Source organism: Meriones unguiculatus, chromosome 1, assembly GCF_030254825.1.
Source record: "Meriones unguiculatus strain TT.TT164.6M chromosome 1, Bangor_MerUng_6.1, whole genome shotgun sequence".
NCBI lineage: Eukaryota > Metazoa > Chordata > Mammalia > Rodentia > Muridae > Meriones > Meriones unguiculatus.
In genome coordinates, this window is record NC_083349.1 from 8094008 (window position 1) to 8109235 (window position 15228).

Consider the following 15228-nt stretch of genomic DNA (forward strand, 5'->3'; position numbering starts at 1 on the left):
GACAATAAGGCACTTGAATGCATTACATTTAGGTGAGTCAGATACATACTTTTAATACTTGCACTCAGGCTAAGACAAAAAGATCACAAATTAGAGGCCAGCCAGGATTATACAGTGAGTTGAGGCCTGGGCTGTTCGGCAAGACTGTCTCAAAACAAAAAAGTGAATCATTTAGTATGAAAAACATCTCACAAGGTTCTGTCTTTTTTGTTAGTGGTGGTTTTGTTTGAAACGTGTAACCTGCCTGGTCTCAAACTTACTATGTAGTTGAGAATGATCTTTAACTCTTGATTCTCCTGTCTTCACCTTCCACATGCTTGAAATATAAGTATGTGCCACTATATTGGCTTCAGATGGCCTACTTGTATCAGGAAAGATGAATATATTAAGAAAAAACTTTTCTCTATATCTGAAGACCTAAGCTATGATGGAGCACCCTGCCAGGACAGAGGGAGGTAAGAAAAATGGCTTTAGCGCTAACATCAGAAGCCAGGTAGAATACTGTACAGCAGTGCTCATATCCCATCTACGGCTTCACTTTCCACAATTTCAGTTACCTGGGGTTAAAAAGTATTATAGAAAATTCCAGAATAAATTTGTAACTGGGTGCTATTCTGAGTAACATGATAAAATAGTAAACCATCTTGCTTTGCTCTAATGGGGCATAAATCATCCCTCTGTCTACAGAATATCAATGATACAAGCCTGTTAGTTACTAGGTAGTAGTTCCTGGTTGTAGGACTGTCCCAGAAGCACTTGCTGCATTCAAGTAGCCCCATTTTACTTAATGGCCCTTAAGCACAACAGTAGTGCTGGCAATTCAAACATACCAAAGAAAAGCTATCAAGTTCTTCCTCTAATGTAAAAAGTAAAGCCACAATAAGGTATTTTGATAGAGCCCATTTGCATACCATTTACTATAGTATGCTGACAGAAATTGTTGTACTTTTGTACTACTGAATTTTAATATCTGTCTCTCTCCTGTATGTGTGTACGCACATGCTCAAAAAGATGATGGGGGTGGCACAGCACACACATGTAGGTAAGGGGACACCTTCATGGAGCTGGGTCGCTCTTCCACCTTTATGTGAATCTCAGGGATCCGACTGAGGTTACCAGGCTTGGACAGCAGGCCCTGTACCCACCCAGCCATCCTGCCACCCTGCTAACAGTAAACCTAACCACAAGTAATCAACTTTGTCAGTTAGGGATGCACAGGAAAAATTTATTAGAGAAGCCTCAGGGCTATCTGTAGCTTACAGAATTCTCTGAGGATCTTGGAATGGATGGCCCCTATGGTTAAAGGAGGCTTACCACAAACCAAAATAAACAAACAAACAAACACACACACACACACGAATTTGCACTTTTCTAAAATAACTCAGTTTAATTTTTAATCTTAACTTATGTATATATGCTTTGCCTGTAATATATATGCAATACATTTTGTAACATTTACATGCCTGATACATAGGGAAGCCAGAAAAGTATCAGGTCCCCTGGAACCTGAGTTACAAATGGTTGTCAGGTAACATGTGCATGCTGGAAATCAAACCTGGATCCTCTGGAAGACCACTGAGCCGTCTCTCCCCATCCCCTGAAACAACTTAACTTCAACTCTATAAAAGATTTATACTCAGTATAAGATATGTCTGTAGGGAGGAAGGGTGGGATTGGGAGGGAATGAGAGAGGGGGCTACAGCTGGGATACAAAGTGAATAAACTGTAACTAATAAAAAAAATAAAAATTTAATTAAAAAATGTTATGTCTGTCATCTCCGCTCAAGAAAGTTGAAGATGAGTGAAACTATACACGGCCTAGGCCAAGACTGTTTACTGAAAAGATGAGCTATACTTGCTGCCAGGATGAAAGCAAGCCAACTAACTCAATTACTATGATGTCAATTTTTTTTTAATTTATTTATTTATTATGTATTCAGAGTTCTTTCTGCATGTACACCTGCACGACAGAAGAGGGCACCAGACATCATTATGGACGGTTGTGAACCACCATGTGGTTGCTGGGAATTGAACTCAGGACCTTTGGAAGAGCAGTCAGTGCTCTTAACCTCTGAGCCATCTCTCCAGCCCCGTCAAATTTCTTTTTACCTCCGCAATAGCTTCTAAATACTTAAAAATCAGACCTGAGGCTAGAGAGATGGCTCAGAGGTTAAGAGCACTGTCCATTCTTCCAGAGGTCCTGAGTTCAATACCCAGCAACCACATAGTGGTTCACAACCATCTATAATGGGATCTGATGCCCTCTCCTGGCCTTAACATTTAAAAAAAAATGTAAGAAAGAAAGGAAGGGAACAAAGAAACAAGGAAAGAAATCAGACCCTACAGCACATCAGAACCAGAAAAAGAAAACATCACTTCCCAGGAACGTTTTATTCGTGTTGCTTCTGTTGCTTTACAGAGGCAGACAAATCTCCACAATTCCAAGGCCAGCCTGGTCTACCCAGGGAGTTCCAGGGCAGCTAGCTACATAGGAGACCCTGTCTCAAACAAAACCAAAACAAACCATAAAACAAAACAGAAAACCCACCAACCTTTAGATTTTCTGGCAGGACTCATTACACAGAAACATGAACTACCTTTAAGTTAACATGAAGGTCACATATAAACCCCCCACAAAGAAGATTTAAGGTAGTACTAGCATCATCATAAGTGTACAGCTGCATGGGTCATGAAATAGACATTAAAAAAAAGTCTCTCTGGTGCGTCATTTAGTTCAAGTTTGTTATGGCAAATTCAAAGCCAGTCAAATTGTACATTACCTTTTTTTTTTTTTTTTTGACATTGAGTCAAACTACTCATGAAAACATCATAGCTGAAAGGTCTATGAATTAGGATGGCAAACCAGTAACACTTTAAACAAGGTCCTTCCCACCTGGTACTTCTGACATTTTGGGCTAGGTAATTCCTTGTTATTTGTGTTATCCTGTGCACTACAGAAAGTTTCTCAGCACCACTGACCTCTACCTCATTAGAAGCCAATAGTACATATCCTTTTCCAACCATATCGGCTGTGGCCATCTCTACAGACATTAGAGACACTCCCAGAAGAAAAGCAATATTCCAAGAGGCAGAGAGATGCAGAGCGGGTCTGTGCTGTTCACTTCAGTGCCCTTCTCTAATATGCATGAAACAAGTTAATGTTACTTGCTAAAATGGTCATTACACTGTAAGGTTACATTGTACAATTAAACAAAGTTTATTATCATACTCCCCAGTATTTTATACTGTATTATCATACTCCCCAGTACTTTAAGGGTTTTACTTACAATGGGTCACATCTAATTAGATGCTGCTGAGGTCCAAATGTCTCCCTCCAAAATTCATGTTGAAAGTCATTCCTTTCAGTGATGGTATCAAGAACTGATTAAGTCATAAGGAAGCCATCCTCATGAAGGGACCAATGCTTTTTAAAGGAGCTCCATTCGGATGTTTGTTTTTTTTTATTAATTACACTTTATTCACTTTGTATCCCCCCCCAGCTCCCTCCCTATTCTCCTCCCAATTCTACCCTTCCTTCCTCTTCTCCACCCATGCCCCTCCCCAGTCCACTGATAAGAAAGATCTTCCTCCCCTTCCCTCTGATCCTAGTCTATGAGGCCTGGTAAGGCTGCTACCCCCTAGGGGAAGGTGACTGAGGTTTTTGTTTTGTTTTTGTTTTGTTTTTAAGGAAGGAAACTAGCTTAGGTTCCTTTTGTTCTTCCCTTGGGCACAGCATTAGTTCCCTGTGTCCTGTCCTTTCTAGGTGACACAGAGTTTAGGGCAACATCTTGAAAGCAGAGAGAACAGCTCTCACCAGACACAGAAACTACTAGTCCCTGGTTAAACTTCCCAGACTCCAGAAATCTAAAAAATACATCAGTTTGTTTGTTTTGAATTTTGTTTTTCATTTTTAAAACAAAAACAAAACAAAACAAAACAAAACAAAAAACAGAAACAGGCATGCTGTGGAGAGCTGGTTCTCTTCTTCTACCTTTCTATGGGTTCTTGGCATCTAATTCTGGTTGTCAGGTTTAAGTGCCTTAACCTGCTGAGCCATTTTGCTGACCCTGTTCTTTTGTTTTATTGAAATAGGGTCTTATGTGCCTCTATGAGCTGGCCTGGAACTTGCTATGTGGCCAAGGATGCCTTATCCTGATCCTTCTGATCCTCCTGCTTGGACCTCCTAAAAGCAGGAATTACAGGCAGATGCCACTACATTGGGGAATATTCAGTCCCAAGTATTCAGTTTGTTGTTTGTCTCTGGTTTGTTATTTAACAGTACTATAAATATTTCTGAAATAATTTTAATACACTGTAATTCAAATTACACTGTATGTTTTCACTATTACAAATATTCTAAGTTAATTACTATGCCTGAGAAAAATCTGAAAAACATAAATTCAAGGACATCTTGCCTCTCTCTGACAATTCAAACACAATAGTATTTCTTCTTTTGTCTTTTTTTATATTAATTATAGTTTATTCACTTTGTATTCCAACTGTAGCCCCCTCCCTCACTCCCTCTCAACTCTACCTTTCCTCCTTCATCCCCTCCCATGCCCCTCTCCAAGTCCACTGATAGAGGAAGAGATCCTCCTCCCCTTCCATCTGACCCTAGCCTGTCAGGTCTCCTCAGGACTGGCTGCGTTGTCTTCCTCTGTGGCCTGGTCAGGCTGCTCCCTCCTCAGGAGGAGGTGATCAGAGAGCCAGCCCCTGTGCTCATGCCTCTTCTTAATTAAAGTGAGCTTGTCTTTAATACTGTCAAAACAAGAAGATAACCTGCAGAAACGCCAAACAATGTAGCCATCTAACACAGATGCGCATTTCCCCAAAGCAGGGACTAAATGACTCATCAGCCACATATCTATATCTATACATCCGAAGATATCCCGAACATTTACTATTAAAGCAGAGAGAGTGCTGCAAAAATTAACGAGCTCAACTTCCATCTCTCCAAAGCTCAGAATCTAATGGGATAGATAGGGAAAAGTCCATAACTCAATGCCCTCAACACTGGCCGAGAATGCACACTGCAGTAGAAACAATACACTTAAGTCGGAAGGATGGCCAGATCTCAGAAAGGAAGCAAATTTAAGACGACTCTTGGAAGGTGTAGAGCAGGAAAGGGAGGAAAATGAGAACCACACTATCAGCTGAGTATGTGCAAACATGGAATATGAAAGCAGAAGACACAGCCATGGTCCACAAGTCTATTCTTCTAACCCCTAACAAAAAGAAGAAACTAAAAACAAAATGTTCCACAAGAAACAGTAGATCTTTAAATTTTACACAAAACCCTTTTCTCTTTCAAAAACAACATGATTCTTGGGAACAGTGAAATTTAAGTGAATTATTAAGTTTCAGTGTTGAGTTATTGGCTATTTATTTATTGTACTATTTAAAGAGCACCCAGGGGTTCAGGATATAGCTCAGTTGGTAGAGTGTCTGCCTTGCATACACAAAGCCCTGGCACCACATAAATCAAGTGTGATGGCTAAGCTTCAACTTTCAGCTTTAACACAAAAACTGTATAGATAAAAAGAATAATTTACTGTTGTGTTAATTCATTTTCATTAACCTGAAAAACAACAAATAAAGTACTTAATGCTACTTTTCTATTACTGTGACAAAATGCCATAACCAAGGCAACTTATAAAATACAGCATTTAATTAGGCTATGGTTTCATAGAGTTAAGAGTTCCATGATAACAGAACAAAGCATGGAAGCAGAAACAGGTAAGAGCTCAAATCTTGATTCGAAGGCAGGGGGCAGAGAGAGATACAATGGGAACTTCAAAGTGCACCCTCTTGTCACAAAAAAATTCAATAAAGTCATATCCCCTAATCCTTCCCAGACAGTTCCACCAACTGGGGACCAAGCATTCAAGCATATGAGCCTATGGGAATCATCCTCATTCAAACCTCCATGAATGAATTAAGTGATAAATTAGCAAGCACCATTTTCTTTGTACAGTCTGCATTTCCAGTGGATTTCTGTCCCTTTTTACTCTGTATAAAAATGCCTTAAAAATAGTAATTACAAAGATAGCGATACTCATTTACAAGAAGTCTGTTAACATGCCAGAGAACATGTTTGCATATGTTTATTATACATGACATCACACAATGATGTAGTTTGTCACCTTCTAAATCAATAAATTTGGATATCATCATTGCTTTAATATGTAGATCACAGATGGCCTTTTAAAAGCATGATTCAGAAGCAAGTAACCATAAATGGCAAAAATATAAAATAAAATCAGGCTATACTACATAAGGCATTTGCATGTCAATATAGAAGGTAAAAGTCTTAATACAGACACAAAAATACCAACTTCCATTATGAAGCAAATCTGGATTTTGAAATTTTATTCCTTAAAAGATATAATAAAGAGAATAGAATAGCAATGAGTCAATAATAGTATTCACAGAGCATTTATCCAACAAATGATTCTCATCCATGATATATAAAGAACACCTACAAATAACTAAGACAAGTCACCTATTGATACGTGGTTAGGAAATCTGGACATGTGAGAGAAAACTAATAATAGTATAATAGTAAAACATGGTGTTCAACACTTACAATAAACAGCAACATGCACAATGAAATTACAACATGCTACCATTCCCTACACACTTTTCAATATATTGAAAGGATGCTGGGAACAGGATTATTAATGTGTATGCTCTCTTTCAGAAACATAGGCAATATGAAATAAACAAGTATATACATGCCCTGTGATCTGTCAACCTAGGTCTATACGTGCTCCAGTACATAGTCATCACAAACATGTAAGTGAGTGTTCATAGCTGTACTTGCATTAGTCAGAGAAGGGAAGCAGTCCTTCCACCATAGAATGGGAACATGATGCAATACATCATTAAATATAGTACTATAGTATTGTATCTATTAAGACAACCTACCATTACACACAAACTGATGGATAAATCTCACAGACACAATGTCTGGGTAAAAGCTAGTCAAAATATTACATAGACTTCCATTTACATAAAGCACACGAACAAGCTAAACTAGAGTAAGGTCAAAAAACAATGGTAATCTTTGGGGATGGCATAGCAACCAGGAGAGCCCTTAGGTGCTAGCCATGTTGTTCTTATTTCAGGTTACACTCAGATGTTTGCTTTGTCAAAATGTATCAAGTTAGACCCTTGAGACTGATATATTTTCTGTGTGGGTGTGTGCGTTTGGGAGAGAGAGAAAACTCCAATAACCAAGTCTAATTTTAACAAAATGAATTACAGGTGGTGCACAGTGATGCACACTTCTAATCTCAGCACTCAAGGAGGCAGAGGCAGGCAGATTTCTGAATTCAAAGCCATTCTATTTACATAAACGGTGAGTTACAGGCCAGCCAGGGCTATACGGTGAGATCCTGTCTAAAAGGAAAAGAAAAGCCAAAAATAAAAAATTTATAAATTATTAGTAGAAGTAAAAATGATCCCCAGAAAATATAAGCTACACTAGAGATAAGAATCCTGAACTTTGCTAAATCCAAAGTTCCCACTAGAACCTCCTGGTTTGTATGCAGTACTCACCACTTCATTTTACTTCACAGACACTCATCTGACTTTTCTATACAATGCATACCAAAACCAAACCAAAACAAAAAAAACCTTCTGACTACTTTCCATCTGACAGTTAGCCTGCTGAACACTAGTGACAATGATAGACAAGACACCTGGACTCTGCCTGATCATTTTCCTTTGCCTTGGCATCTATCATGATCTTCTGCACAGAGCAGATCTTCCATTAACGTGGTCTAAGCAGATACATCCATAAGACAGGGCTCCAGGGAGCTACAGGTAAAGAACTTAAACTTCAGAAGAAATCTTAGAAGCAGAGATACTATACTTCTAGTTTTACCAATAAGAATGAAGTGCTACAAACTGTTAATAGGGAGAAAATGAAGAGTGGCTTTATGGTGGCACAAGTTTAGTTTAGAAAGAAAATACCACCCTGGCACAAGGAAGGAAAGACATTTCTAATGCAAGGGAGAGTGAGGAGCTCAGAGGTAAGACATTTGCAGGCAAAGAAAAAAGTGACTGCATTAAAAGAAGTATGCACTATCCTTAAACATTCTATTTCATTGAAAACAGATGATAAAAATAAATAATATGACATGTGGTTACAAGGAGTTGATTTTCCCCAGTTAGTATTTAACAAGCAATTCAAAGGCCAGCAAGATGGCTCACTGAGTAAAGGCACTTGTTACAGCACCAACCTGGGTTCTAGCCTCAAAATCCCCATGATGGCAAGAGAGAACAAACTTCAACAATTTTCTCTGACCTCTAATGTGCTGTGACGTGCATGTGCACTCACACAAATAATAAATGTAAAAAAATTAAAACTAAATAAACAACTTAAGCATTTTAGCATAGTCCAAGATGAAACATACACAAACACATATATATGTATATACACATATACACAATTTATCAACAGTCTGATATATGATACATTTATGTGATTCTTTAAAAAAATATTTATCTTTATTTTTGTATATGTACAATTGTGTGAGTGTTTCCATGTGCACAGGAGTGCCTGGGGAGGCCAAAAATGGCACTTGATCCTTCAAGCTGAGTTGTAGGTAGTTGTAAGGTGCCTGATATGAATGCTGGGAAAACATGTCCCCCACAAGAGCAACAAATGCTTTTAACCAGTCATCTCTCCACTCCCTGAATCTAATTCTTTAGTTTAGATGCCCCTTTTCGCTGCTAAAATTAAATGTGAGTTAATACAAATGCTGGGCAAGTCAACCACCTTACTTTTCTCATGTGTAATGAGAGGTTTAGAACAGACGACCCTCAAGAAACTACTTTTGGTTCCAATGTGCCACATGTCTTCACTTGAGACAATTTTATTTCATTATATTTTTGAGACAATTTTAGAAACATGATTTTGTGATGAGTACCAGATTCTTTACCTCCCAGTGCCTGTAGGAGGCATCAAAATCCCTTACTAAAGTTATTCTGTGGTGATTTGTTTTACTGACTATGTCTAATCCATTGGACAGTTGACATCAAAAAAACAGATGCTCAATCAAAAGAATCCAGTATTTTGTTCTGTGCTGTGGGTAACTGATGAGATCATTTGTATTCCTTTCAGCCCAGCAATAGGAAAAAGTCACTACCACATGTACCCATATGTAAGACCCTGGTCTGTTCGACTGTAGTAAAATAACATTTGCTGGTCTGTTTGGTCAAGAAACTTTGAAGCTCAGGGGTTTCAGTAGAACAGGATTTTGCTAACACAGCTCTGTTAATGCCAATTAACATTTTTTATAGGTGCTTTTGTACCAGTAATGCCAAAAATCTTTTTGTGGGCAAAGTCTTACAGAATTCCAGGGGTTCTGTCTGCCCGCAGTCCAGCAGAGGCACTCAGTATAAGAGGGACTGCTCAAAGATGAATTAGCCCTTTGTTTCTTTTCTGCTATTTCAGAACCCTTTCTGATGTTTCCACTGATGTCTGGCCATGTCATGACACCAAAGCAGACTGCTTGAAATCACTGTTTACTCTGGCCTGCATACAGCTCTGCTTGAAGGACTTCATCAGAACACCCCTTTCAGAATACACAACAGCCTCTCAGCAGTACTGACAGATAACATGAAGAGCAAAGTATTTTAAATTACGCCTAACAACACTTCAGTATACTCCAATTTTCACTTTCAAAAGTAATCAAGTAGTTTTTAAATGTAGCAAAAAAGTACAAGGTACAGGTAAGAAGAAAAATATAAGGTAAGCTTTTGAAAAGCATTAGAAATGCTTTTTTTAAGCTTTAGCAAAGTAAGTAAAATTTTTGAAGTAAAATATCTTTTCTAACACATAAAGAAAAAGTGTATAGAGAAGGATAAATATTGAGATGTGAATTAATATGGGAATTTGAGAATAACACACCAAAGATAAAATGATGATAAGGAAGGAAGGAAGGAAGGAAGGAAGGAAGGAAGGAAGGAAGGAAGGAAGGAGAGAGAAATTAAGCTCACTATGTACAAAGTAAAAATCTGAACAGAAGCTGAAAAGATTTGTTTTTAATAAAGGCTTACCCCATAACACTAGAGATAACACAAAGATAACCTATGAACACAGAAACACATTTATACCAATACAGTGGCTACAGTGATGGGTCAAGGGTTAAGAGCACTGACTGCTCTTTCAGAAAACTTGGGTTTGATTCCCAACACCCACAGAGCAACTTACAACTGTCTGTTACTCTAGTTCCAGGGGATCCAACAGCCTCTTTTGGCCTCCTCATGCATTAGGTATACTAGTGGTACACAGACATAGATTTAGGTAATACACCCATACACATAAAAATAAATCTTTAACCAAGCCCATCTTAGGGAATATAAACACTGTAAACTAAGGAACCATAATCAGAGAGGAGAACTTAACTGTAACACGTGCTGTTTACATAACTATGAAGATGACCACATGGTGATTTCATCTCAAACAAAAGCAAATCTGTTGACATGTGAAGATGACTTGTAGGCTCAGTAAGATCATTCAGCAAAAACCTTATAAAGAAGAACTCACATAAATCACATGGCATTTCTGGTATAACCACAGAGAAATTTGGTGGCTCTGCAAAACCTCTCACTTTGAGCTACCATTAACAACTGTCTAGATCAGCTCATTTCAGGGCATGAGCCTGTACAATCAACACAGGATAAAACACGATTCCCGTATCTACTCCACATTTCAGTCATCCAACACTGAGTAGCAAACCACCCCAACACTTGGTAGCCTAAAACAGTACTTCATAACTCGGGACTCCTTGCAGACTAGAGCTCAGCTGGTCTTTTGTTCTTGGTCCCCTGAATTCAATCATGCAGTTGCACTGAACCATCCAAGGTGGCTTCAGGCACCACAGGCAGGCCTCTGGCATTGTCTTTGGAGGTACTGTCTTGCTGTGCAGCCTGGAACACACTCACTGTGTAGCCCAGCCTGGCCTCAAACTAATAGCATTCTTTTTTTGTCTAGTTCACAAGTGCTGGGATTACAGGTGCACCACCATATGTAACTCTGTATTTTTAAAATTCGTACTGTAGTTATACCACTATTCACACTGTTAACAGCAGAGCTCCACCCCCTACTTAGATTAGACCTAACAGCTTCCTCTACCATAATCCTGCTCTACTTCCTTGAATGTCACATCAGCTGCCTGCTCCCTCAGTCCTGTCTCTACATCTTCCTTCCATCTGACGCAGAAGGATTTCTCAAGCCAGTAACATTTTAATGTTGACTTTTCAAATTTAGCTTTTATGGAATAATTACATACTTTCCCCCAATTTCCTGACTTCTCACATGAGTTTCCTCAGGATTCATGATTTCAAAAACATACCAAAAATGCCAGGAAGAAATTTCCATGTATAAACACTAGTCTTCATGTTTCCTTTGTTCAATTAAAAAAAAAAAAAAAAAGATACTTTAGAGTTTGAGTGTTTTTAAGATTTCATGTGTACAAATGTTCTGCCTACATGTACACACGTGCACCACGTGCCTAACTGGTCCCTGAAAGGCCAGAGAAGGTGTTCAGTCCTCGAGAACTGGAGCTATGAAGGACTGTGAGCCATCATGTGGGTGCTAGCAACCAAACCCAGGTCCTCTGGAAGAGCAGCCCGTGCTCTTCACTACTCAGCTATCTCTCCAGCCACTAGGATAATTTATAAATATACAAAAAGTGAACAATATTCTTTTTTTTGGCTTTTTTAAAATTTATTTTTTATATTAATTACAGTTTGTTTACTTTGTATCCCAGCTGTAGTCCCCTCATTACCTCCCAATCCCACCCTCCCTCCCTTATCTCCTCCCAAGCCCCTCTCCAAGCCCACTGATAGGGGAGGTCCTACTCCCTTTCCATCTGACCCTAGCTTATCAGGTCTCATCAGGATTGGCTGCATTATCCTTCTCTGTGACCTGGCAAGGCTGCTCCCCACCTCAGTCAGAAGTGGTCAAAGAGCCAGTCACTAAGTTCATGTCAGAGACAGTCCCTGTTCCCATTACTAGGGAACCCAGTTGGATACTGAGCTGCCATGGCCTACATCTGAGCAGGGGTTCTAGGTAATATCCATGAATGGTCCTTGGTTGGAGTATCAGTCTCAGAAAAGACCCCTGTGCCCAGATATTTTGGTACTGTTGCTCTCCTTGTGGAGCTCCTGTCCTCTCCAGATCTTAGCTCCCCCTTCTTTCATAAGACTTCCTGTACTTCGCCCAAAGTTTGGTTATGAATCTCAGCATCTGCTTTAATACACTGCTGGGTAGAGTCTTTCAGAGGCCCCCTGTGGTAGGCTCCTGTCCTGTTCCCTGTTTTGTCCTTCTTCCAATGTCCATCCTGTTTGTCTTTCTATATGAGGATTGATCATCTTACCCTCCTCCTTGCTTGGTTTCTTTAGGTGTACAGATTTGTGCAGGTTTATGCTATATTATTTGTCTAGTATCTACTTATCATATGTCTAGTATCACTTATAAGTTAGTATATACCATGTGTGTCTTTCTGCTTTTGGGATACCTCACTCAGGATGATCTTTTCTAGATCCCACCATTTGCCTGCAAATTTCATGATTTCCTTGTTTTTAATTGCTGAGGAGTATTCCATTGTGTAAATGTACCACAATTTCTGTATCCATTCCTCCGTCGAGGGACATCTGGGTTGTTTCCAGGTTCTGGCTATTATGAATAAAGCTGCTATGATCATGAGCAATAGTCTTAAACACAGGTTAAGTGCTAGTTGCAGAGTTTACTGGCATGCAGTGGTTCAACAAGAGGATGTTCTCTACAGAAGATTCCACATCATTTTATATGGTCATCCTCCATTTCTAGAAGATCTTACTGAAAGGACGACACTAGGCACAAAGGTAAAGGGCTGGCAGAAGATCAGACTGAAGGAAGACACAGAAGGCCTAGAAATTCACTATTCCTCAGAACACCTTCGATGCATGTTAGCACAAAGGCAGTATTCCCACACAGTCCACAAAGTGAGCCTTTGCATTTGCTATGCAACAGAGGAACTCAGCATCACTTTCCTCTGAGCAGAGGCAAGTGCACACAACTTTAAATGTTTTCATCGAAAGGCAACGTTGGTACCAACTAGGTCTTCCTTTCCATCTGAATTAAGAGATCCAGCTGACAGCTTGGAAGTTTGGTGCTTTTGTTAGTACACAAGCAGGAAAATGACTGACCCTACAAAATGACTTCGTAAATGCTATCCAACTGAGGAGACCACATATTCACATGACAACACTAACCAATTCTATCTCATCCTAAACCATTCTGCTTTTCAGGTATAAAACTGAGACTAGCTGCTGTCAAGCAACCTCTCCACTCACACACAACAGTGCTACTACTGTTTACCACCATCAGAGTAGTTACCTACACTCTGTACCCAGAGTCACAGACTTACCATATTCTCTTAGAACTATGTACTTGTTCCTGTGTTATATAACAGAACTGCAAAATAGAAGCTATCCTATTCACACTCCACAAGTATTTGTTAAGCAAATGGTTTTCTCACCATCCTACACAGCTGATGTTTAATCCTACCTCCTCATTAGCATTTCTATTCATTAACAAGTTTCCACTAAGTATTAAACATCAACTATGTAGGGGCTAGAGAGATGGCTCAGCTGGTAAGATACAGGAGAGAACCTGAGTTTGATCCCCAGAACCTAAGTAAAAAAGACAAGACATGGTCTTATAGTTCCTGAGCGGAAGGTGGAGACAGGCAGATCCCTGGAGCTAAACTCACAAGGTAAGCTCTAAGCAGGTGAGAGACCTGTATTTTTAAAGAATTGGATGGAACCTGAGTAACTATATTTGAGTGACAGCTGAGGTTTTCCTCTGCTTTCTACATGTACATGGGCGCACAGGTGCACACATAAACACACATGCACAAAATCTACTACGTGGCAGGGCCACTGTAAGTTAGCTAGGAAACAAAATAAATATAACTATCAACAGACTTCTTCACCTAGAATATATCAACAGGACACACCTGAATTTGGGGAAGAAATGCAAAATGCTGTTGTCATATGAATGTCAAATTTAGTTTAAGCATCCAAAATAGAGTGCAGGAACAGTCATTCCTAAACACAGAAATGATGGCTGAGGAAACTCAATGTAGCCAGTCCTACTTCTAGAGACCATGAGTGCTGACAATGGAACCATCAGCTATTCAATACTCAACCTCAAAGATTTAAAGTCAGGATCCCAAGTACTAAGTCCAGTGAATTATTCTTTCAAAGAACAGGAAGGAAAAAAGTGAAAGAACAAACAGCTTAAAGAGATTTAAGATATAATAACTAGATGTAATATATGATCCTTGTTTGGGTCCTAAGTTAAATAAACTGATGGTGAAACAGATTAGCAAACAGGAAATAGGATTACTGACTATACCAGATATGAGAAGATATTTAGAAACACTGTCAATACTCTTCAGGTGCGGTATTAAGACTGTAATCGTTTTCAAAGTGTTTTTGTGCTTTAGAAATACCCCACTACAATATTTACAAACACAAGGATATTCGTGGGGCTCAGGTATAACTCATGGTAGACCACTTAACAAGCATGTACAAGGTCCTGGGTTTGATTCCTAGTACCTCAAAATACAAGAGAAAGCGGGGGAGGGGGACAGTCCTAGATTCTTCAATTTAAAAAGATATCCTTAGTTGGCATGGCAGTTCATATTTTTAATCCCAGCACTTGAGAGGCAAAAACAGTCAGATAAAGAGGTTGAAGCCTGCCTGGTGCACATAACAAATTCCAGGTGAGCTATGGCTATATTAGAGCCTGTCTTCCAAAAAGGGGTATCCTTAGTATGTTCCACAATAATTGAAAAGGAGATGAAGGTGGGAATGGAGTTTCCCATGGGGTAAGAGAAAACGGAGTCACTGCAGAGTAGTGGGCACAAGGGTGGCAGGAAAGTTTTTATTTTTATTTTGCATGTTTTTGAACTGTTCACATTGTTTAAAAAAATCCTATTTATAGACAGTACAGGTCTTCCAAATGTTTAACTGCTCATGTGCTTGTGGGTCTGGCACTCAGACTCCTTACTTACAAGCATTTCTCCCTGAAATGTGCCTCTCCATCACACCTATCTTCACTCTTTGGAAGAAAACCCCATGTCCTAGGCCATCTACCCACCACTATCTGACTGTTTTATGCTATGACTCTCCCAGCATCACCTACAATACACATTTTGAGAGGGA

General features: G+C 39.3%; 1 protein-coding gene across 8 annotated transcripts in view; it reads right to left on the minus strand.

The window, feature by feature from the left end:
• The window catches only part of Ate1 (arginyltransferase 1), a 115040-nt gene that overhangs the window by 42777 nt on the left and 57035 nt on the right, over window positions 1-15228 (minus strand). The window lies entirely within an intron of this gene.